The sequence below is a fragment of the Salmo trutta genome, chromosome 11 (assembly GCF_901001165.1).
Source record: "Salmo trutta chromosome 11, fSalTru1.1, whole genome shotgun sequence".
Classification (NCBI taxonomy): domain Eukaryota; kingdom Metazoa; phylum Chordata; class Actinopteri; order Salmoniformes; family Salmonidae; genus Salmo; species Salmo trutta.
In genome coordinates this window covers 5009400-5032528 of record NC_042967.1, presented here as the reverse complement: position 1 = coordinate 5032528, position 23129 = coordinate 5009400, and the positions used below count along the sequence as shown (strand labels likewise).

At 41.5% G+C, this 23129-nt stretch overlaps 1 non-coding gene across 1 annotated transcript; it reads right to left on the bottom strand.

Annotated features, from left to right (window-relative positions):
* Positions 1-22382: 22382 nt before the first annotated feature.
* On the bottom strand, positions 22383-22438 carry LOC115202491 (U7 small nuclear RNA). Its single transcript, XR_003880001.1, has one exon. It is a non-coding gene; the product is annotated as a U7 small nuclear RNA (small nuclear RNA).
* Positions 22439-23129: the final 691 nt, after the last annotated feature.

The window sequence follows — 23129 nt, the reverse complement described above, 5'->3', positions numbered from 1 at the left end:
TTGCGGGCGCTGCAGGATTTCAGTCCTTCACTGCGTAGTGTGTTACCAATTGTTTTCTTGGTGACTATGATCCCAGCTGCCTTGAGATCATTGACAAGATCCTCCCGTGTAGTTCTGGGCTGATTCCTCACCGTTCTCATGATCATTGCAACTCCACGAGGTGAAATCTTGCATGGAACCCCAGGCCGAGGGAGATTGACAGTTCTTTTGTTTTCTTCCATTTGCGAATAATCGCACCAACTGTTGTCACCTTCTCACCAAGCTGCTTGGTGATGGTCTTGTAGCCTATTCCAGCCTTGTGTAGGTCTACAATCTTGTCCCTGACATCCTTGGAGAGCTCTTTGGTCATGGTGGAGAGTTTGGAATCTGATTGACTGATTGCTTCTGTGGACAGGTGTCTTTTATACAGGTAACAAGCTCAGATTAGGAGCACTCCCTTTAAGAGTGTGCTCCTAATCTCAGCTCGTTACCTGTATAAAAAAGACACCTGGGAGACAGAAATCTTTCTGATTGAGAGGGGTCAAATACTTATTTCCCTCATTAAAATGCAAATCAATTTATAACATTTTTGACATGCGTTTTTCTGGATTTTTTTGTTATTATTCTGTCTCTCACTGTTCAAATAAACCTACCATTAAAATTATAGACTGATCATTTCTTTGTCAGTGGGCAAACGTACAAAATCAGCAGGGGATCAAATACTTTTTTCCTCACTGTAACCAGCCAGCTGTATGTTGATAGTGTCGTCGTTCAGCCACGACTCCGTGAACCATAAGATATTACAGTTTTGAGTGTCCTGTTGGTAGTTTAATCTTCCGCGTAGGTCATCTATTTTAATGACCAAAGTATGCACTTTGCTAGCAGGATGGAAGGAAGTGGGGGTTTATTCGATCGCCTACGAATTCTCAGAAGGCAGCCCACCCTCCTGCCCCTTTTTCTTCACCTCCTCTTCACAAAAATCATGGGGATCTGGGCCTGTTTCCGAGAAAGCAGTATATCGTTCGGGTCGGGCTCGTCAGACTCGTTAAAGGCAAAAAAGGATTCTGCTAGTCCGTGGTGAGCAATTGCAGTCCTGATGTCTAGAAGTTATTTTCGGTCATAAGAGACGGTAGCGGCAACATTATGTACAAAATAAGTAAAAAAACAAGTGACAAACAATGCAAATGAACAAACCAAAAAAACACAATCGGTTGGGGGCACATAAAACGTCTGCCTTCTTATCCTGCGCCATTTTACCAACCAACAATGCAGTTTCAAAAAAACACCTAAAAAAATAGGAATAAGAAATAAAAGAAACAAATAATTAAAGAGCAGCAGTAAAATAACAATAGCGAGGGGGTACCGGTACAGAGTTAATGTGTGGGGGCACCGGTTAGCCAAGATAATATATACAGTACATAGGTACATACGTAGGTAGAGATATTGAAGTGACTATGCATAGATGATAACAGAGTAGCAGCAGTGTAAAATAGTGGGGGGGGGGCAAATGCAAATAGTCTGGGTAGCCATTTGATTAGATGTTCAGTAGTCTTGCCGTGCGGTAGCAAAGAGAACAGTCTATGACTAGGGTGGCTGTAGTCTTTGGCAATAACACCAAATGTTGGTGACTGTAGAATTGCACTCTCCATTTTCTCCCTGAAGGCTGCATAAGTTGGGTGTATTGGCAGCCTTAAAACAATGCTGCATGTATTTGCTTCCGGGAATATCCTGGCAGCCTCATTCTCTTGTTTGTGTAAGAAGTGTAGCAGTGGCTCCAGCCTAGGAATTCTGAAATGAATTCTCCGGGATTAAAGGGTAGGCGTTCCCCTCTGAAAAAAGAAGGGAAAGGTGGGACATTAAAGTCCATATGTAACACGTATTAAAGAACATGACACTAAGTGAAAGTAGTTTGCGATTTAATTTACTGTAGCTATTACATTCTTAAGGAGCCCATGGAAGAATAAGGCTATAAAATGCTGTCCCACAGTTGAGAGTGATTAGGTGATATATACTGCTCAAAAAAATAAAGGGAACACTTAAACAACACAATGTAACTCCAAGTCAATCACACTTCTGTGAAATCAAACTGACCACTTAGGAAGCAACACTGATTGACAATAAATGTCACATGCTGTTGTGCAAATGGAATAGACAACAGGTGGAAATTATAGGCAATAAGCAAGACACCCCCAATAAAGGAGTGGTTCTGCAGGTGGAGACCACAGACCACTTCTCAGTTCCTATGCTTCCTTGCTGATGTTTTGGTCACTTTTGAATGCTGGCGGTGCTTTCACTCTAGTGGTAGCATGAGACGGAGTCTACAACCCACACACGTGGCTCAGGTAGTGCAGCTCATCCAGGATGGCACATCAATGCGAGCTGTGGCAAGAAGGTTTGCTGTGTCTGTCAGCGTAGTGTCCAGAGCATGGAGGCGCTACCAGGAGACAGGCCAGTACATCAGGAGACGTGGAGGAGGCCGTAGGAGTGCAACAACCCAGCAGCAGGACCGCTACCTCCGCCTTTGTGCAAGGAGGAGCAGGAGGAGCACTGCCAGAGCCCTGCAAAATGACCTCCAGCAGGCCACAAATGTGCATGTGTCTGCTCAAATGGTCAGAAACAGACTCCATGAGGGTGGTATGAGGGCCCGACGTCCACAGGTGGGGGTTGTGCTTACAGCCCAACACCGTGCAGGATGTTTGGCATTTGCCAGAGAACACCAAGATTGGCAAATTCGCCACTGGCGCCCTGTGCTCTTCACAGATGAAAGCAGGTTCACACTGAGCACGTGACAGACGTGACAGAGTCTGGAGAAGCCATGGAGAACGTTCTGCTGCCTGCAACATCCTCCAGTATGACCGGTTTGGCGGTGGGTCAGTCATGGTGTGGGGTGGCATTTCTTTGGGGGGCCGCACCATGTGCTCGCCAGAGGTAGCCTGACTGCCATTAGGTACCGAGATGAGATCCTCAGACCCCTTGTGAGACCATATGCTGGTGCGGTTGGCCCTGGGTTCCTCCTAATGCAAGACAATGCTAGACCTCATGTGGCTGGAGTGTGTCAACAGTTCCTGCAAGAGGAAGGCATTGATACTATGGACTGGCCCGCCCGTTCCCCAGACCTGAATCCAATTGAGCACATCTGGGACATCATGTCTCGCTCCATCCACCAACGCCACATTGCACCACAGACTGTCCAGGAGTTGGCGGATGCTTTAGTCCAGGTCTGGGAGGAGATCCCTCAGGACACCATCCGCCACCTTATCAGGAGCATGCCTAGGCATTGTAGGTAGGTCATACAGGCACGTGGAGGCCACACACACTACTGAGCCTCATTTGGACTTGTTTTAAGGACATTACATCAAAGTTGGATCAGCCTGTAGTGTGGTTTTCCACTTTAATTTTGAGTGTAACTCCAAATGCAGACCTCCATGGGTTGATAAATTGGATTTCCATTGATTATTTTTGTGTGATTTTGTTGTCAGCACATTCAACTATGTAAAGAAAAAAGTATTTAATAAGATTATTTCTTTCATTCAGATCTAGGATGTGTTGTTTAAGTGTTCCCTTTATTTTTTTGAGCAGTATATTTTACTGATGTGGGCCGTGTTCCTTCAATGATCATGGTTTTGCATCTAACCTTCCACCTCCAGCAGCCAGTCCCTCCAGAAACATATGACTCTGCTCTCTATTGCTCTTTGATTGGTACCAGGTGGGGAGCGCTCTGCTTTGTAGAGAGAAGCTATGTCTTTGGCCAAAAGAAGCTTCTCAGCGTAGATGAAAACCTCTCTGAAGAGGCTTGAGTGTCTATTCATGTAAGACCTAGACACTCCAGACCCTCTCTGAATCTATAAAGTAAAACAAGTCAATGAATTTGCCTTGAAGAATTTAACTCAGCTTATGAGATTCCTTAGATATCTGGAAACTCACTGCTCAAGAGCATCCCGTAGCCTGCTTTCTAAGTAGAACTTTGTGGCTGACTCCACCAGGGAATCCCTCTCCTCCAAGTTGCAAGAAAGTTGCATGAAAGCCATTTTTGCCAATCAGGTCCCTCAAATATTGCAGAGGAATGGATGGCACTCATTAGCGGCCGGAGATATTCTCTTGAGGGACCACCCTCATCAGCTTCCTCTTTTCCATCAGCATCCCTACAAACAACATCTATTTTTGCCTCCAGATTAAAGCGGGCTCCCTTAAAGCCTCTCATTGCACAATCATAAACGTTGTCCCTCATCACGTTAATTTGGTTGGCATCAGGGGCAAAAGCGGAGTCAACCTTGCTGCTCATTAACTTCAGCAGTGTTTGACGGTCAACACTAAAAAATACATTCAGAATAACAAAGCTCAGATACTTCCCACAATTCATCTGTAATAACAAGACATTGAATTATTTACAGTGATGACTTACTCATTGTTATCATCAACAACATCAACAGATGAGAGTGGACTCCATGGAGGGGAGGCCACATATTGTGGTGAAGGTGGATGATAAGCCTCAGGGAATGGAGGAGGGGAGGCTACAGGAAGTGGTATAGGTGGAGGGGAGGCCACAGGAAGTTGCCCTGGTGGAGGGGGGGGCACAAGAAGTGGTGCAGAAGATGGGGGGGCCACAGTAATAGGTGCTGCCACAAGTGTAGCCTCGTTTGTAGAAATAGTCTGTAAAAGGTAATTTAAAGGCATTCTGAAAATGATTTCCAGAAAGAAAATGTAGCCACATGCATCACTCACTATAGAATCTAATCAACGTGTAGGTAAAGAAGACATTTTAAGGATGCATGTAGCTCTAATTTTTAAAATAATATTTCAATATGTATTACATTCAACAAGCAGACAGTGTTGTTTTCTCCTGCATGGTCCGTCCTAACTCTGGAGGGAACGCCATATCTGAAGACAGCATTCATGAAGCAATCCATTACAGTACTGCTGTGATTGTTGCAGCAGACAAAATATTATATTAACATCCAAATGTGGAACGATGTTAATGAACAATCTACCGCGGATCACAACTATAAGTACTTCCGTTAGCCCTCTAAAGCTCCAGCAAGGGTTTGTTCTAAACTGTTTCCTGCAGCAGAAGATGTGTGATTACAATGTCTACTTCAATTGGAAAAATAACCAAGTTTATCTTGATGAGTCAAGAGGACAGACTCTCCTGTTTTTCACACTTAGGCACAAATACTTTGCTCCAACTGTATGTCCTCAATTTGAGCATGTTTGTTAATTTCATAATGCAGATATTATATCAATCACAGAAGTAGCATAAACACAATAAAACAATTATCCACATGAGAGACATATGGTATCAAGGGCCATTGCTTGCTAAACTGAACTGTTAGTTGTTGATGAACAATTTGAGATGTTACAATGTACAACTTCTCACCAGTGATGTATCTACCTTATCAGTTTGCGGTTTCCATCGAGGTGACGTAACGAGCTTGGTCCAGCAACACGGTATGACCTTCTCTGCAGCCTCTGCGACATGGATCTCAGGACAGTCGCCCTCGGGTTAACGCGAAACATGCTGTCCCTCACTGCGTCTCTGCACCCGGATTCCCAATGCCCTTAGCTGTGCTCGAACAGCCTCCGGTCCGAGTTTGTCGTTCCCAGCCACCAAGTCCTTAATCTTTTCATCCAAAGCTAAGTCAGACATGTCAGAATATAACGGTGCATGTGACAGATTGAAGTGTCTGGGGAAAAAATGAAAAAAAGAGTAACAATGGCCAAGCATGACAATAGTGAGGGGTGCGTCATAATGATTAAATTAATTAAAATGAATTAGTGAAACTGTTGAAAATAGTATATGGCATATTAAATATATTACGCTATTGTTATCTTATAGAAACATAATGGAATATTTTACATCATATTAGCGTCAACATACATTGTTGTTTCATTCAATTTCACATAATAATTCTGTATTTCATTTCATTCTTGTTACATGTAATCTTTTGGCTCAACCTTAATATATAATGAGCATCATCAACAGGGGGAACGCTAATAAGTGTATGCTAATAAGCTATAAAAATTATTTTTCAATTTATAAGACTTGTTCATAAAGGAAAAATGTGTTCATAAGAAGGGCCTGAGATCAAAGTCAATCTTCAGACTACTAGGGGTCAATGTTTTTAGATAGGATATCCAGTAAGCCTCTGTCTGTAGTAGTAGGATCTCAATGTTACCTCCTCTCCTTTGTAGAGCAACATGCTCAATGCCTGTGTATTTGAGGGAAGAGATGGGATGATTAGCTTCAACAAAGTGAGCTGCTACTGGATAGTCAATGTTCTTACACCTGATTGAGCTGCGGTGTTCAGCTATGCGTTGTTTTAATAGTCTTTTTGTTTGTCCTACGTAGGCTTTTCCACATGAACAGGTGATGAGATAGATTACTCCCTTTGTCTTGCAAGATCCCCTAATAGGGATCTTTCGACCTGTATGTGGGTGTCTGAAGAAAGACGTTTTTATAGTGCTATTGCATTGTGCGCATGAGCCACATTTGTAGTTCCCATTTGGGATAGGTGTCAAGAGTGTCTGAGTGGGCTCAGGGGGCATGTCAGATCTCACCAAACTATCTCCAATTTTGTGACCACGCTTAAAGACCACCAGCAGGGTTTCCTTGAAGAAGTGTGCGATTTTTTGTTTGTTTGTCTGATTGCAGAATATGACAGAGCTTTTTCAGGATTGCTTTCATTTTCTCCGAAGCCGTGGTGTACTTAGTGCAAAAGACAGTTGCGTTGTTTTTCTTCTTTGGTTGAGTTTTTCGTAATTCCTCCTCTCGTTTTTGAAATATTTTCATCATTGCAGCATAAAGAGTTTTGTCCTTGTAGCCTCTCATTTTGAATTTATCTGTCATTTTTTTAGCATTGCTGTCAAAATCTGACTGGTGGCCACAGATTCGTTTAACCCTGAATAACTGGCTATATGGTAGATGTCACGAAGTCTACCGAAGGTGGCTCCTCTCCCTGTTCGGGCGGCGCTCGGCGGTCGTTGTCACCGGCCTACTAGCTGCCACCGATCCTCTTTTCCTTTGGTTTTGTCTGGTTTTGTGTTACACCTGTTTTGAGTTAGGTAATTAGTGGGGTACTTAGTCTTGCTGTTCTGGGTTTAGGTTTTTGTGCGGGATTGTTCGTTGTTGCCTTTCGTGGGGTTTAGGGGGTGTTTTTGTTTTCAGGATTGATTTTGTGGAAGATGTTATTTTTGTTTCTGGACTGTGTTACGACCCTGTTTAGGTGGACATTGATATTTTTGTCTGGTTCGTTTTCCTTGTTCATTTCCTGATTGGATTTGTTGGAATTAGGAAATAAAACACCCTACTACGCATCTTTGGTCTCCTGCGCCTGACTTCACCCCATCACTCTAGTGAGCCGTGACAGTAGATCATTCTTGAGGGGCAGGGGATGCATACTATCCGCACTTAGCATGGTATTGCGATCTGTGGGCTTTGTGTATAGGTCTGTGAGTAATGCATCATTCTCTTTGATAATTCATAAATGCAGGTAGTTTATTTTTTCCTCATCAGTCTGCATGGTGAATTTGAGGTATTCGGAGCTCTCGTTTAGTAGAGTTTGGAATTAATTTAGTTCCTGCTGACTTCCTTCCCAGAGTACAAAGACATCATCTATGCATCTCTTCCATAGAAGTATTTTAGAAAGTAAGGGGTGTGTCTCTGTTTTATAAAGGAATGCTTCTTCAAATTGTCCCACATACAGGTTTGTATAGTTGGGGGGAAAAAGGGGAGCCCATGGCTACACCCCGAATTTGACGGAAAAAGTCTGACTCAAGGACAAAGTAGTTATGGGATAATACCAGTTCAGTAAGTTGTAAGATGCAATCATTGAATGGAGCAAGGGTAGAGTCTCTCTGTTGAAGGAAGTGTTGCAGTGCCTGCAAGCCTCCAGTGTGTGGGATGTTAGTGTACACAGTACAAGCTCTCCACGTCAAAAGTGGCCAGCAGGTTGCCCTCTGGTATCCTTCCTAAGCCCTCTATCAATGAGATCATGTGACTAGTGTCTTTGATATAAGATGGGAGATTCTCAACCATCGGTTTAATGTGGTGATCCAAAATTTTAGAAATGTTGGATGTCACAGAGTCGATTACTGCTACAATGGGTCTACCTGGAGGAGGAGACACTTGTTTGTGTAACTTAGCAACTGTATAGAAAGTTGATCTTGGGAAATTTCACACATAGAAATTCAACTTCTTCTTTAGTGATTTGTCCTGATTCCAAACAGCTATCCATTGTGGATGAGATATTATGCTGGAATTCCAGGCTAGGGTCACAATTCAGTTTGCGATAGAAGTCACCTTTAGATAGTTGTCGGCGACATTCATTCACAGTCACATTTGTTTTGTATACAAATTCCTCCGGTCCCCCGATGGGCCGGGTCAGGCCTGGATGATTGTTTGGGTGTAGGATCAAGCGGGTCAGGTCTGCACTGGCGTCTGCGGGATAGATTGGTGCCGCTGAGTGACTCCAGTGATGGCAGATGCCGGGTGGACTGGAGGGCCGACAACTACTGGGTCAGCTGGGGTTCTAGTAAAGAGGCCCGTGGCTTCTGGCTGGGTGGGGGTGCTGACTGAGGCTCTGGCTGGAGTGCCATCCTATCCATCAGCTGAGGTGCTGGCTCGAGCACTAATGGGGACCAGACTAGCTCCAGTCCAGGGGTTCACTGGGCTGACTCAGGTGGCGACTGCACTGGTAGTAGTCCTGATGGGCACTGCGCCACAGGCTGGCAGTAGAACTACAAGGTGACCGGTGGAGCCGGATGTGACGGAAGTGGTTCCTGTGTAGCCATTGTTAGCAGAGTCTCTCTGCGAGCTGGAGGAGGAGCTCCTGCATCAGCCAAGCGATGTCTGAGGCCAGCAATCTGCCACATAACGGAGAGGGGCCATACAATCCAAGCTGTGGAAGGCCTGTGGCTTCCTGAGGCTCCAGAAAGGAGACATATTCCAGTCTGTAGTTGTCTGTATACCCCGGAGCCATCCTCCTCTGGACTGCAGGTGGGATATATGGCAATTAACCTGTGTGCTATTCTCTGGAGGCAGCCACAGTTGTGCTAGCAAAGTGATAAATCCGTCTCGAAGGACCATGAAAGAGTTGGGCTGCTCTGTATCCCACTGATTCATTTCCCGGTCAGAAGAATAAGGCAACCTCACAGAGAGCTACACATAGGGAACTTTATTTCCAGAGGACAAATGAGGTGAATGTGGTGTCGGGCCCCCTAGCAACCACCTGACCCTGGCAACCCATCAGTGGCCAGGTCACAGAGGTCACTGGGAGTTTGGGGAGTCAGTTTATGATCCTTCAGTCTCTCTGGCATTATTGGGGGATGGGTGGTGTGAGATGTGATTACAGAGGAACAGGACCACAAATACAATCTATCTAACCATATCAACCTATTTTGCACTGTGTCCTGATACAGCCCAACATTGACCTGTATGTATGGTTGTAATCCAGCGCTGACTTTGAAGTGTCTGTCACTGATAACATCCCTTCTGTGGGTTGGAACCCTGCAGTCTGCTCAGCTCTGATTGGCACCTTGTTGTGCTGGATCATCCCTTGTTCTCGCGTCCATCTGCGGTGACCTAGAGCAGGACCAAGATGCCCCTGTGTTATCACCACCCCCACCACCGCCCTCTTCCCCCGCATCTGTTCCTTTACTTTCTTTCCTCCGTGGAATGCTAAAAAAAAGGCCAAACAAACACACAGAGGCGGACAATTTGTCTCCTCCGTCTCTCCCGTTTCTCTCAGGTTGGTGTCAGTTACCTGGGTCCATATTATGCTTCAATCTGGCGAATGGCTGTCAAGTTGAAAGGAACATCCGTGACTTGGTACCTTTGAGATCAGTGGAAGCTGGTGGGTGGAGCTATAGGAGGACACGCTCATTGTAATGGCTAGAATGAATAAATGGAACGGTATCAAACATTCAGAAACCACATGTTTGACTCCGTTCCATTCATTCCATATTAATGTCCTCCTATAGCTCCTCCCACCAGCCATGAGAAGGCTGGTATCCTCTCATTTAATCATAATTGGGCATTTTGGGGAAGACATATGGAGGTGTGCCTATTAGTAAATCTGGACTCATAGCTCCTCATTTAACTGTAATTAAGTCACAGCAGATTTCTGGCTCGTACTGTGGAAGTAGATGAAACCACCTTAATTCTGTAAAGGGATTCATTGATGTCCCAGCTGCCTAACAGAGATAGTGCAAGAGTGCTTTATCCTATTCTGTCAGGGTTTCATTTTCTATTAGGTTTTCAACACAATATCTCTCCGGCTCTTTATTTGTTAATTAACATAACCTGTTATGATGTTAATCTGTATTGCACTATTGTAATTTAAAAGTTTTCAGAAGTTTAAATTTGAGCAACTAAATTGTTCAAATCTGTACAATTGAAACTAGAATGATTGGATATTATAGAGAAAATAACAGCACTTTGCACTTGCAAAGCATAATAGGTCATGAGCAAAATAAATTAATAATAAAACACATTAAGTTCTATGTCACTGGAAGAAAATGGCCATGACAGCTAAAACATTACCCTCTGGGTAAAAAGTGGATGAGTCAACATTGTTTGCACTGTATAGTGGGTCCCCTCTAAAAACAGAAATAAATAATTGGCTTTATTTACAAATTAGCAACAATGTCTCACCCCATGTTCAATAGTGGCCTTTTTCTTGCTCATTTTACGTTATTTGAACAAGATCGAATCCCCGAGCTGACAAGGTGAAAATATGTCGTTCTGCCCCTGAACAAGGCAGTTAACCCACTGTTTCTAGGCTGTCATTGAAAATAAGAATGTGTTCTTAACTGACTTGCCTAGTTAAATAAAGGTAAAAAAAATACAAAAATAATAAATGCTTTCATTAATAAAATAATGATAAAAATACTCTTTCAAAATGCCGATGTTTATTTAGTTATGGATCCACAACGAATTACTATGGGAATAAATATCACTGAATTACAGAAATATCTTCCAATCCTCTATATGTAATTATTGGCGGAAAGTAATGTCATATTTTTCGATATACTGTAGACCTTCCGTAGGCAACATGAGTCTCACTAGTGTTGAGTAATGTGCTGTTAAAAGTGGTGTAGGTCTTATTTATTTAAAGAGCATATTGAAGTTAGAAGCAATAGGATTTGAAGCACAAGCCTACACCTATTTTAGCACCATTTCGTGCTGCTCTGAGACAAGCATGGGGATTGGTCTTGATAAATCAATGAGATTTTTATTTTCACTTAATCTCCGTTTGGATATTGGTTAGACTATAATAATAAAAAATAGAGTGCAGAAATGTTATGCTCTTAGTTTAACCTTTATTTAATTAGGGAAGTCAGTTTATAACAAATTCCTATTTACAAGGACAGCCTACTCCTTCCTCCCAATCGGGGAATTGAACCCCGGTCGCCCACGTGCCCTGCTCGCACGACATGGGGATTCTTTAGCTAAATAGCCCAGTACTGTACTGCCGACGCCACCTTGTACAGCGCCATATTTTCCATTCCATCCTAACAGAAGGGTTTTTTGTTTTTCTTGGAATAGAAACACCATAATATTAATCAAATTAATTAAGCAAGTACCAATCAAAATTTTGGACACACCTACTCATTCCAGGATTTTTCTTTATTTTTACTATTTTCTACATTGTAGAAACTGTATTTATTTACAAATTAGTGAGAATGTCTCACCCCATGTTCAATAATTGCCTTTTTCCTCGCTCACTCTTGGTTAGATGAAATCAAAATCTCCAAAATATCGTTACTTTTTAAACAAAATTATTATTATGATTATTAATAATAATAATTCATTTAGAATTATATAAAAGCCCCTTAGATATTCTCACAGATCCTAACAGAAAATGCCCCATAGATATTAATTTATAATACTCCAATCCTCTAAATGCAATTATTGGCGGTGAGTCACGTAATTGAAAAAAATATTTGTAGATATACTGTAGGCCTACAATAGGCGAAATGAGTATTGGTTACACTACAATTAGGCTGTGAAAACGTTATGCCCCTTAGATATTAATTTATGCTGTAGGCTACTCCCAACCGTCACATTGTACAGCGCAATATTTTCCATTCCATCCTAACGGAAACCCTGAGGATTTCGTTTTTTTGTTTCTCGGAATAAAAACACCATAATATTAATCAAATTAATTAAGCCAAATTTCTTAAAATCAATCCCATGTACTATGTTATTACAAAAAAAGGTTTATATTCTCTAATGCCAATATGGGAGACAATCAAATGTTTCTCAAAGTTGTCCTCTGGTGGTCAAACTAGCACTAACTGTCATTAACGTAAAAATGGCTGACAATTAAATCACGTGCCATAGAATACTGCAGCAGCAAGGTGTGCAGCAGTATGACACAACTTTTAAACAAGGCTTATATGAACATACTGTATCCATGATTTGTTATTGTCTCCCAAGTTCAAACCACAGTGTCTGGAGCAACTCCATTCCTTTTTAATTGAACCCTTATTTGCCATTTATGTTCATCGTCAACAGATATTTACAGCAACGATTTGGGGAAGAGTTGCATGGGAGAGGAGTGGGATTGGACAAACCAAGTGGAAGCTACACTCTTAGAAAAAAGGTTCCAAAGGGAAGAAACCACAAAATATTATAGTACCACAATGTGTTTTAGACCTGTATCTCCAGAATTGTAGTCAAAAGCCTTTTTGGTTCCAGGCAGAACTATTTTGGGTTCCATGTAGAAACCTATATGGAAAGGGTTCTATATGGAACACAAAAGTGTTCTACAAAGGGTTATCCTATGGGGACAGCTGAAAAACCCTTTTAGGATCTTGATAGCACCTTTTTTCTAAGAATTTAGAGATGATTTGTGACCATGTTCATATCAGCGATTCATCCCAATTCGAAAGAAAAGCTGCTAGTAACCTCAGCAAACAGAAGGCCATTGTCACATGAGATCTGCTCAAAGACCTGACCATTACCATCAGGTGAGCGGAGACGAGGAGACTTCTAATGGAGTGTTTAAACAGGGCCTTATCAGTAGTCCATGAAATTGTAGATAAAGTATACAGATAAGAGTGGAATCCTATCCGGCAGACCTGGGTTCAAACATTATTTGAAATCTTTCAAATACTGAGCATTTGCTCTAGCCTGCTTGGAATAACAGATGGCTGGGGGGTTGTAGTTTTGGGACTTATTGGTCCATTGAGCCAGGCAAGCTCAATCAAGCACATAAAAAGTTATTTAAAATAATCATATATGTTGCACCCAAGAATGTTATCAGGAGGTATCTAAACTTTAACAAGTTGATGATGAACCAGGTAGTATGAAGAGATCTTTATCACTTGGAGGAAGGGATCCAAATCTAATTATGAATCTGATCTAATGTATGTCCTGCATATTGAGAGCTTGGAGTTAGGAAACAAAAGACGCATCATGTTTTTTATTGGCATCACGAATGCAAGTTTGTATGATCGGCATGTGTCAAATAAGTGTGTTGGAAGCTGTAAAGCCTTGATGGTTAACATGCCTATGGCATACAACATAATAATTTCTAGACAAGGTGTTGTTCATTGTTAACTTCTTGCGGATTAGTGGGACGCTACCGTCCCATTTCGACAATTTCCGGTGAAATTGCAGAGCGTCAAATTCAAATTAAATTACTATAAATATTAAACTTTCATGAAATCACAAGTGCAATACATCAAAATAAATCTTAACTTGTTGTTAATCCAGCCGCCGTGTCAGATTTCAAAAAGGTTTTACGACAAAAGCAAACCATGCGATTATCTGAGGACAGATCCCAGCACACAAATGCATAACAAATCATTTTCAACCAGGGAGTTGCGACAAGAAAGTCAGAAATAGTGATATAATATATGCCTTACCTTTGAAGATCTTCTTCTGTTGGCACTCCAAAAGGTCCCAGTTACATTACAAATGGTCATTTTGTTCGATAATGTCCTTCTTTATATCCATAAAAACTCAGTTTAGCTGGCGCGCTTCAGTCAATAATCCACTCGGTTTCCCTCCTTCAAAATGCATACAAAATGAATCCCAAACGTTACCAATAAACTTATCCAAACAAGTCAATCAACGTTTATAATCAAACAATAGGTACCCTAATAAACTATAAAATTTAAGACGGAGAATCGTTATTGTCTTTACCGGAGAAAAATTTCAAAGAACGCACTCTCATTCACACGCTTGGAAACACTACAGCCAAAATGGGAGCCACCTAGAAAAACTACAATTTCTGGCTAATTTTTCCAAAAACCAGCCTGAAACTCTTTCTAAAGACTGTTGACATCTAGTAGAAGCCCTAGGAACTGCAATCGGGCACGATTTCGCTCTATTATAAAAGTGCCAGCCATTGAAATCAGTGGTAGGATGATTTTTTGTAGGGGGGGGGGGTGGATGGTTTGTCCTCTGGGTTTGGCCTGCCATTTCAGTTCTGTTATACAGACATTTTAACAGTTTAAGAAACGTTAGTGTTTTCTATCCAAATATACCTATTATATGCAAAACATAGCTTCTGGGCCTGAGTAGCAGGCAGTTTACTTTGGGCACGCTTCTGGGCCTGAGTAGCAGGCAGTTTACTTTGGGCACGCTTTTCATCCGGACGTCAAAATACCACCTTCTATCCCAAAGAAGTTAATGGTATACATTTGGATGCACTGCCTGTAAGGGGAGAGAGATGTTGATGCGCTTCACATGATCATATACCCTAAGAGGTTTGAGGGTCCAGTAAGAGCATTGCATTATTGGATGTTACAGTACATTTCATGGTCTAGTGGAGGTATTGAAGTAAAGGCAGAACATGATTCTTCTTGGTAAAGGAGGAGGAAAGGAGGTTGTTAGGATAAAGCAGGATGATTGCCACTAAGAGTATAAATAATGTTATTTTCTTTGCTTAAAAAGAATGTCAGAGGTGGAATATAGAATGTGTATGGGGAGCAGGGAGGGACAAACTCCAGTGAAAAACAGTGTAAACTCCCCTGAAAACATCTCATACTGTACGCATATGTACCCCTGATAAAGCTCAGATTGCACCCAGCTCCCTCCCTCTGATGTGGAGTTAGATTATGACTGTGGCAGGAGTGCGGGTGGCACAGCTTTGGTGGGAAAAGCAGAACTTTTAACTTAGTCTGACCAGATCAAAGAGTGGGCGGGGTCACTCTGTTACATCATCAGGCTAAACCTCCCTGCTCTGACATCACTGACTTCTCTCCTCCTTTGGCCTTCACTACCTCTTTCAACTCTTCTGCCAGTGCTGTAGAGAGTTGAGGTTGCGTCCAGAAAAGGGATGAATCGCTAGCACTAGCCAATGTCCTTTTTCCACCCCGATACTGTCATTGCAGGAATTACAAATTAGAATAATAGGCTGTCCAGACAGGTTCTACATCAAACGGGTGCACATCGTGTCTATTCTGTTTCTTGGCAGGGTATGAAAGGAGAGTTAACACTGGAAACTCATCTTCCCAGCCAAGTAAACTCAGCCGTTAGCAGACAGGCAGGGATTGGATGATCCCACTGCCTCACTGTAATGGAAAAGACATATTCAAGTGAAGATAAAGAATGGAAGAGGAATAGTATATCTAGCCTCCAGATTTAGGCCACAGTGTGAAACTAGTATTATATTTAATTTCCCTCAAACCCTAGTTCTCCTAATCTCCAAAAATGTGTTAATTGAATTTATTGAGAAACTCAGCTCTTTTAAAGTTTGCTTCAATTCCAAAAGCTTCTGACCAGTTGCTTTGAACCTCTCTCCCTTCTCATTTTAAATTAACTTCACGGATTAGTTAACCCTTGTTAACTACCTAATTACTTCTCCCCATTCAAACAATCAGGTTTCACCCCCCTGGACATCTAGAAAGGGGAAATTAGGATCAAGCAGGTTCCTCAGGCAGACTCCTCAGTTCTTAGACGATGTATTGATGAACCTTAAGGCAACTCCAAGGGTAAAATCCCCTCAGAGAGAAGAGATGGATGGTTAGAGAGGGGCGAGTGATGGCGGTGTTTTTATTAGTTTCTCCTCCCCAGCGAGAGATGCTTTGCCGTTCTCAACCACACATGAATAATAAATGCTCGGCCAACATAAACCGACCTCTTCCTCTGTCCATTACGTCAGATGATGGATCTGTTTCACTGGAGCTCAACAGTGCACACCTCGCTCTAAACATTGGCGCTGTATTGATTCATTGACACTTTTACTAGCCTGCCAAGTCATAGGGTCCCATCCAATCGTCATAATTTAGCCTACATTTAAACCAATAACTATTCTAGAAACCGTTTCTTGAGAGTGGTATCCGTTAGTCCACGGTTAATTCTGCTGCATGAACTAAACTAAATTCCTGTAGCTTCACAGGACATAAAGTGACTGGGTTTAAATTGTATGTTGGGTTGACTGGTTATCAGGCACATTCATGTTGTTCAGTCATAATATTCAAATTGCATGTTGTCTTAATGGTCTTTAAATGTTGGGAAAGCTTTTATTTTATCCCTAATATGTATCTGCCATTGCTGTCTTTCTCAAGTCACTTTGCTTAGACCTTCAGCGAAGTAGATATCTTGAGACTTGAGAGAGAAGAAGTGCTGCAATAGATCCCCTGCCATGTTCTTGCCCACACTGGGTGATAATGTTCATTTCTCAGTTTTTCAGACGCACGAGAAGAAGACAGTTTCCTGGTTCGGTCCGTCTTTAATATCCTTCTGTGCAGAAGGTTATTCATATCAGAGCCGTGATCCACATCCAGCAGCACAGGGTTTTAGAGGATGTTAATTGGCTTCTGAGATTAATATCCAAACTTGGCTGCTGATATGTGACTTGTGACAAGGCCCAGTATGTGGCAGTCCACACAGATCAGGAATACATCAAGGCTCCTTAATTAAACCATGTCTATAATTCTGGAGATACAGGTCTGAAACACATTGTGGTACTATAACATTTTCTGATTCAGAAAGGGTTCAATGTCATGCAAGTCTGTATAACTTCTGCATGCGTCCACACACATCAGGATTATGTAAAGGCTCCTTATTAATAACACGAGTAAAGCATTTTGTCATGTTATAACATACTTTTATGATTCAGAGCGGGTTCATTGTCAAGAAGGTTAGTATAATTCATTGATGCTATCAGCATTCGTACACACAGATCAGGAATTAATCAAGGCGTTTTAATAAAATCATTTCAAATAAAATAAAATAATTACAACGATTCTGGAGGTACAAGACATTTTCAAATAATAACATACTGTCACGGCTGTCGTTGAAGAAAGAAGCGGACCAAGGCGCAGCGGGTTGCGTGCTCATCATTATTTTATTTATATTAAAGTGAACACGAAAACAAGAAACAAAGAACGACAGACCGACAGTTTCACAGGCTAGAATAACAGCAGTGCAAAATACAACTACCCACAAACAACCAGGTGAAAACAAGCTCCCTATATATGACTCTCAATCAGGAACAACGATGTACAGCTGTTCCTGATCGAGAGCCACACAGACCAACAAAGAAATATACAAACTAGAAAAACCTACAATACCAAAACAAGAACATACACCAAAACCCCGGAACACATAAAACACCCCTCTACATACACATAACCCCCGAACTACATAAAACAAATACCCCCTGCCACGTGCTGACCAAACTACAATAACAAATAACCCCTATTACTGGTCAGGACGTGACACATACTTTGTGATTCAGAAGCGCTTCAATATTTGGCAAGTCTGTATAATGTTTCTTCAGAATTCATAATGTCACTGACTTAGTAGTCCTTCAGCTGTCACATTGTTTTCTCTCCACTACCCTCAGGTCTGTCTGGTATGCATAACAATGACATACCTGGGGGTGGATGGCTTGTAGCTGTATCATAGCATCCTGTTTTATTTAATTATTGTGGGTCGAGGGAATGTGAGCTGAAAAACTCTCCAGAGCTGGGGGCATGCCACGTCAAACTCATCTCAGCGTGTCCGACTCCCCCTGGCAGGACAAAGGGCAGCTCATGGTCGACAGCGACCTATTCCCTCATAATCAGTTTCTCAACGACTGCTTAGTGCGGAATGAAGGCAGCTGCCCATCTCTGACTATTTTTCCAATGGGATTGACACCGTGGTCGGTGGTTATCTCCCGCTATAGAGCCAAAATGGATTCCCAGGGAGAAACCGAAGGGAGAGGCTCTCCAAAGCTACTTCACACACTGTTACACACCACTATTAAAGCTTAGAGAATGAATCTTCTCCCTTCTCATCCTCTTCAGTTGTTCCGGCTCCCTTGTCTTCCCTTCCATCTCCTCTAGATCTGCAGGAAAGCCGGCGAAGCTGACAACCGTTGATTATTATACTTCCAGGCTGTCAATCAGTTCTCTCGTTGCACAGTGAGGAGTTGATTGCCTTCGCCTTGGGACACTACAGAAAAACCCCAGGGAGATATGTATTACTATATTACATAGAATGGAAACTGCTGTAGATGACTGTGCCTTGTTTTGAAATCAAGGGAGAAATCATTGAAGGTGTAAATATGTTGCTTTGTAAAAAGTGTAAAAGTTGGTGTGGATACTAACTGTTGATTTATGTCATGTTCAGGTTTACGTTAAAGCATAGTACTGGGGAAATGTAAGATAAACCAACTTCCTATCTAGCTTCTGTGTGATTACCATAGTTTTAGTATACACTGAGTGTACAAAAGATGTCAACTGTTAAATCCACTTCAATCAGTGTAGATGAAGGAGATAGGTTAAAAATGGATTTGAAAGCTTTGAGGCAATTAAGACATGGATTGTGCCATTCAGAGGGTGAATGGGCAATACAAAATATTTAAGAACCATTGAACGAGGTATGGTAGCAGGTGCCAGGCGCAACGGATTGAATGTGCCAAGAACTGCAACGCCGCTGGGTTTATCGCGTTCAACAGTTTCAAATTAAATCAAAATCTAAATTTATCTGTGACCTGCGCCGAATACAACAGGTATTCAGTGAAATGCTTACTTACAAGCCCTTAACCAACAATGCAGTTAAGAAAAAAAAGTGATAAGAAAGTGTTTACAAAAATTTACTGGAGTAAAATAAATAAATGACAAATAATTAAAGAGCAACAATAAAACAACAGTAGCGAGGCTATATACAGGGGATACCGGTACAGACACAATGTGCGGGGGCACCGGTTAGTCGAGGCACCGTGTGCATCAAGAATGGTCCACCACCCAAAGGACAACTTGACTTAACTGAGGCTGTTCTGAGGGCAAAAGGGGTTGCAAATCAATATTAGGAAGGTGTTCCTAATGTTTTGCGCACTCAGTGTAGACTCTTTGGATGTGGTAATCACATGGCAATCACCGGATTCTGATGTATGACATTACTATTTCCCTTTTCTCTAATGATGTAACTGTGAAGTGGAACTGTGAAAAGCTCTCCTGGAATCCATTGTGGCTCTATAGCGGGAGAACCACAGACCTTGGTGTCAATCCTATGGAGTTCAGAGAGTGGCAGCTGCCCTTATTCCCTACTAAGCAGTCATTGAAAAACTGATTATGAGGGAGTAGACCGGCATCGCCCACGAGCTGCCCTTTCTCCTGCTAGGGAGAGTTGGACACTCTGATATGAGTTTGACATGGCACGCCTCCAGCTTCGGGAACATTTTCCAGCTCACCTTCCCTAGACTGACCTTAATTAAATAAGACAGGACGTTATGACACAGCCACCCACCCGTAGATAAACAAGCGCACTGTAAACCTGACCTGCGAGTGAGTGAGTGAGTGAGTGAGTGAGTGAGTGAGTGAGTGAGTGAGTGAGTGAGTGAGAAAGAGTGTGTGAGTGTGAGTGTGCTGAACTGTACTGATGGACCTTGCTGGTATCCTACCCTACTAGATAGAGAAACTGAGTAACAATGACATGTTGACTGTGTCCCTGTCCACAGAGACACATACATGACAGTCTTTTACAGTAATGTACATATTTATACACTGACTTACCCCACTTTCCACATCCCTCTGGGTACAGATAAAGTGACAGATAATATGACATTCTTGTATTTAATTTAATTCAAAGATCTAACAGTATAAAGACCTATAAATATTCAGATTATATTTAGGGAGCGCAGCATTTTGAGCACAGTCAAAAGAAACACTTCAGCAAGCGGAAAATCTTTGTAAATCATTGTATTTGAACCCCCCGCTCTCTTCTCAGTCCAAATTGGATGTGAATCTCAGAAGCCAATTAACATCTTCTCAGACCCCGTGCCGCTGGTGTGGGTCACGGCTCTGATGATATGAATGTCCGTCTGCGTAGAATAATATTATTAAAAAGACAGACTGATCAAGAACCAGGAACTGGTATAAAAATTTTGAGTTGTTTCAGGAAGCTAGGCATATGTCGCACATCAATACTTCACAGGAGAAGCATTTGAACTTATTTTTATTTTTTTTATCAAAATGTGATTTTGGGCAGAAATGCCTTCTGGAACATGCGAACTTTCATATGCCATCTGTAAATACTAATAAAATTGTTAAATTACGAGCCTAGTTGGTTTAGCCACGGAAAATGCCAGGAACCTTACCCCTAGCCATGATTGGCTGAGAGAATGGATAGGCTGGACATGGTGGGAGACGAGTTAGGATTGGTCAGTAGCATGCTTCAGTCTATAATGTAAGCTGCTCAGTATGTTGATAATCCTTTCTACAGCAACTTTTTTGAAAGATATGTTAGCCATAGAGAACTACAAACGTTTTGCTGCTTTTATCAACAACATTGATGCCCTGAATTTAGCAGGCGCTATCGATAGAGATCAGTTGAAAAAAGTTGATGCGACTTTCTGCACATGCTACGGCCAGTGTGAACCAGAGTGACTTGACACAATGCTGGCCAAACAAGTAGCTACAAACAAAACTGAGTTAAATGGTTCCTTCCTGCCGTGAGGCTTTCATCCATGTATATGGGTAAAAGTCTATTTACATTTTTTTATATTGGACTTTTCTAATTTTGTCAATTGTTTTCATTGAAAGTTAAAGGGTACTGTTAGCTAGCTAGCAAACATTAGCTTTCTGTCTCGCTAGCTAACGTTACATGTATGATCTGTGAAGTTATATTATTTGTATCAGAAATCCATTTGAATTGTTAGTTAGCTAGCTAACATTGAGCCAAGTTGGTTAGCTTTAGCTACCTGCAGATTCATACTACATCTATGACAATCAGTTTGTATTGGCAGTAGTATGAGTTAGAATTATGCCAGTTCATTGTTTAGCTAGCTAGCTAGCTACATATCTAAATAAAATACTTCACTTTGCCAGGTGATTACATGAGCCATCAAGTTAGACAGGTGTGTCTTGGGGTGATTATGGCCATCTATTGTATTTCATGAACATGTGTACATGTCTAGACAATAGGGACCCATCCACTTAGCTAGATGTGGCTGGGGGGTGGTTATAGCATTTCTTTCACTTGACCCTTCAATTTAGACAAGTGAGTCTGGGTATGCGTCATCTAATAATTATTAAATATTTGTAAAATATTTTTATCTGGACCCTTTCTTTTATGCATGGAACAATTATACTGTATTGTTTACGCCTTCTGTATCCTGTGCATGTGACAAATATATTTTGATTTTATTTGATATAGTGTGTGTTTACCAGAGATGATAGTCTGCAGAACAACATGACCTGCACCAAAGAGTAGGATATAGGCCAAGGAATAGATAGTGTTTTTTTACCTGGTTTTTCCTTATTGTAGGCTACTACTTTCACCATTTTTAGTCTTGAAAGCTTTGGTTGTTTACTTTACTACCTTACTCACTCTGTTTAGCACATGGCCTCACATGTGAATCCTTAAAGAGATGGGTGGGGCTAAGGCATAAGAGGGTGTGAACGATGTTGAATGGGTGTAGACAAAGTGCTCTCCAGTAGGTGTACTAAAACATTCAAGGTCCATTTTATCAGAAGTGGGGTTACAATTTTATCAATGTTCGAAGCAGAATTAATAACCCATTGTTCCTCAACTGCATTGTATACAATTTCTGACTCTGATTTTCTCCTTTCATCCAAAGTAAAAAAAAAATACACCATTTCAAATGTTGCTACATAGGACCGAATCCAGGTGGTGGGTCAAAAATGTTGAAGAAATTGTCAAAGAACTTTAGTAACTTTTCCAGATTTTTTCTGGAAAAGTACCTCTTGTCACGATCATGACAAAGCAAAATAGAAGGAAGTATGTTGTACTGACAACATTACTGTAGTATACTGTAGTATTTACTGTAGTGTTTTTGTGGACATTACTGTAGTATTTACTGTAGTGATTTTGCAAGAATTACTGTAGTATACTGTTTCATTTACTGTAGTATTTTTGAAGAATTTACTGTATTTTTTTTCTGGACATTACTGTAGTATTTACTACAGTGTTTTTGTTTTATTATCTTTGACATATAAGTGGGGGCTTTCTCCTTGGGGAAACCTACTGGACAAATACTAAAAGAGAAAATCATCCATAACATGTAAGTATGAATGGGGTCTGAACAGATAGTTCAGAGCTTCTGCTCTTTTCTATAAGCTGTAAGTAAGTAAGTTAGTAAGTAAAGGGACTTGGGCCTTGCAGGGATAGCTCAGGGCTTCCTGCCATTTTCTACCTCTCTTCTCAGTGGGTCTGCGTTGTCGAGGGTGAGGTTTGGCAAGGGACAAGGGGGATGAGGGTTGGAGTTCTCCTTTTGTCTTCTGCAACTTGATTTTAGTGAAAACAAACTTAATTGGATAATTAAATGTAGCCTAAAGAAGAAAAAGAAAGAAAAAAAGAAAGAAGAGGGAGGGGTTACGAACCCAGTTTAGGTTAAGGGTTTGGAGGGTAGGGAATAGTAAACGGACCCAGTTTATGGAAAGGGTTTGGGTTGGGGGAGAGGTTTAATATCGTTATAGAATTTTTCATAATATTAGGGGATGGAAACATGCTCTTTAACATGCAGGGAATCTGGCAGCCTTTGTGGTCCTCTATAAGTGGGTAAAAATACCAGCGGGAGTATAAGCAGCAATTTAAAAGTGGGAAAGGTTATGACATGGTAATAACACAATAACGTGATAATGTGTTAACTTATTAAAAGTTGTTAAAGCCACAAAATGTTATGCTCAGAAAAAAAATGAATATTTTAAAGCACGGAGAGGGGGGTGCTTGATAAAACTCTGGGACG